This window comes from Bidens hawaiensis, unplaced genomic scaffold, assembly GCF_021521415.1.
Source record: "Bidens hawaiensis isolate Kalapana, Puna unplaced genomic scaffold, B.hawaiensis_p1.1 tig00069451_1, whole genome shotgun sequence".
In the NCBI taxonomy this organism is placed as follows: Eukaryota; Viridiplantae; Streptophyta; class Magnoliopsida; order Asterales; family Asteraceae; genus Bidens; species Bidens hawaiensis.
This window is the reverse complement of record NW_027502255.1, coordinates 52,948-55,629: the sequence shown is the minus strand read 5'-3', so window position 1 is coordinate 55,629 and position 2,682 is coordinate 52,948.

Below are 2,682 nucleotides of genomic sequence, written 5' to 3'. Positions count from 1 at the left end.
CGGGTGGCGTTACGTTTTGGAGAGGAGACTCGGAACGACCCTACGGAGTTTGTGGCTCCGTTTCGTGATGGAGCATTTCTAAGAATGGGCTATTCTGGTTCATTGGGCGATACTCAGAGACGGAAGGGGTTCCTACTTGATCAGTGGCGCTTCCTCATGCACGTTATGATAGTATGCATGTCTGGGAGGAAGGCGGGCACTGACGGTATGGGTGCAACCATGCAGTCCGCAATGACTGCACTGACCTATAATAAACGTTATAGCTTCAGTCAGATGGTCTTTTACGAGATTGATAGACAGAGGAGGGCGATGGCTCGTGAGCGGTTCATAATGTATCCAAGATTCATCCAGATGATCTTGAACCATGTGGCTCCGAATTTGCCTCAACGACGCCCGATAAGATACGTGGAAAGTGTGAGCAAACGTATCTTTGCTCAATGCCGTACTTCGAGTGCGAGGAGCAAGCCTGAACGTCGTCCAAGGCATACTCCACTCTTCGGGTACTTGATAAACCCGGGGTATGTGCCAGCTCAGGGGGACGAGTTCAGAGACCCTCAACCACAACAGGCAGGAGCAACTTGTGATGTACCTACTGTGCCTGATGTATCGGTTGCGGAGGATGTTGACCTTGATGCTGCATTTGGCGGTCAAGGATTCTTCGACATGGATCGTTTTGATTCACATGAAGAAGTGCAGGTCTCTGCTACACAGGTGAGTGAAGTGATTGTGACTAGAGCAACTACGACGGTGGCTGACTCCGATCTTGACGATGTTATGAATGAGGCGAGAAGGATGATGGTGAGACGAGAGAGAACGTTAGGGAAGAGAAAGTGGACGGTGGATTATAGTGAGTCAGAGGAAGAAGAGGAGGACATACACAAGTTGATCAGACGTTCGAGACGTGAAAAGACAGGTGCTGGTATGGGAGCTGGAGAGACTTCACGTGTTATACGTTTTGCTCCATCCGCACTATCAGGTATGTCAATCGTTCCTACTTCTGTACAGGTTACAAGCGCTGCAGATGTTCCTGTGGTGGCTACATCAGCGTCGGCATCCCATCCACTACACTACAGACGATGACTCCGGAGATTGTGTCGTTACCACCTCCAACGCTTACTCCTTCAGAGGTGGTGGCACGGTTTGTAGAGTCGACGGTCGTCGCAACTGCAGGGTTGTCGGTCACGATACCACCTGCGATTACGTCCACAACTGCTTCTGAAGTCCCAGTTGCATTCGAAATCCCTGCTGAGTATACTCCAGATACATCTAATATGAGATTTGATTTCGATGCAACCATCTCAGACTCGGAGAGAATAGCTGCACTTGAGCGGGTCGTGGCAGAGCAATCAAGGATCAACTTTATCCAGACCCAGGCTATTCAACGCCTTGTAGCAGAAAATCAACTACAGTCGTCCCACCTGGTTGAGCATGGGAGGATTATAGATGCTATGAAGGAGTTCTTGGCATCTCAGGGGGAGACAGGCTGTAGAGGCGACTAGTTAAGGACTAAGAAGAGAAACGACAGAGACGATGATCCCAATGCACCGAAAGGTGTAGGTGGTGAGTTGCCAAGAACTACTCAAGCTCTTGGGACTTCCACAGCTCAGGGGGAGTCTGCAGGTGCAGTTGGTGGTGATGAGGTGGTGATGGTTGATGATGAAGATGATGTGATTGATGCGTTGAGAGAGTTAGATGATGATATGCTAGATGATGATGTGTTTGATGATGATGTGCTGCCGTGTGAGGAGATTGAGAAGATTGGCGCACAGATTGTGATTGAAGATGGGATAGAAGAGGGGGAGATAGTAGAAGAAGACGTTGAACACGAGATCCCAGGTGTTGAGAAAGCCGACATGGGTACTGAGATGGATGAGACTGAGTGGGAGGAGCATCCTAGGTGGAAGGAAGGCTGTGCTCATTGGTTTATTAAGACCAAGAAGCCTGTTGTTCCAGCCATGTTCAAGAAGAGTTATAACATCAAAGGCTATGCTGAGTCGAAGAAGGGAATTATCTGTTGGATATATGATGAACAGATAAAGTTGTTTGTGGTGAAGCGTTATGATGGTGTTCAATACTTCAAAAGAACCCTGAGATCTCTCAATACGTTGCCGGAATGTGAGGTGAAGGATTTGGCCAGGTTGGGCCTGATAAATAGAAGTGACGACAACATGGCAAGAGTGATTGGGAAGATCGTGTGGAAAGAAAGCATAAAAGAGAAGAAGTTTGAATTATTAAAGCCACAGAAGGGAAAGCTCATGGAGGATACAGAAAGGGGAATGAGAGCAGATGGCAAGCCATGGATGGTGATGAAGTACAATCCGATCCGATGCATCAAGGAGGTTCCAATGAAGACTATGCCTCAAGATGTGTTGAAGAATCTAAAATGGTGGTACGTTGATTGCCAGACTGCTGAAGCCGTGATGGAAGACGAAGACGAACAAGAAGTGCTGAGGGTGTATGATCCGATGCATCTTGTTAACTTATCGAAAGCTGATCTGCAAGTGTTGAATGAAAAGAAGATATTCTATATTCCTGCTTGGAAGGATGAAGCAAGGAAATATCAGCGAGTAGTCACGGTATGTGTTAGAGAAAGAGTGCATGCGTGAAGATACAGGATTACAAGACAAGAGCTTAAAGATCAAGATATGAAGCTACTGCCAAGGGGGAGTCTGTTGGTGCATG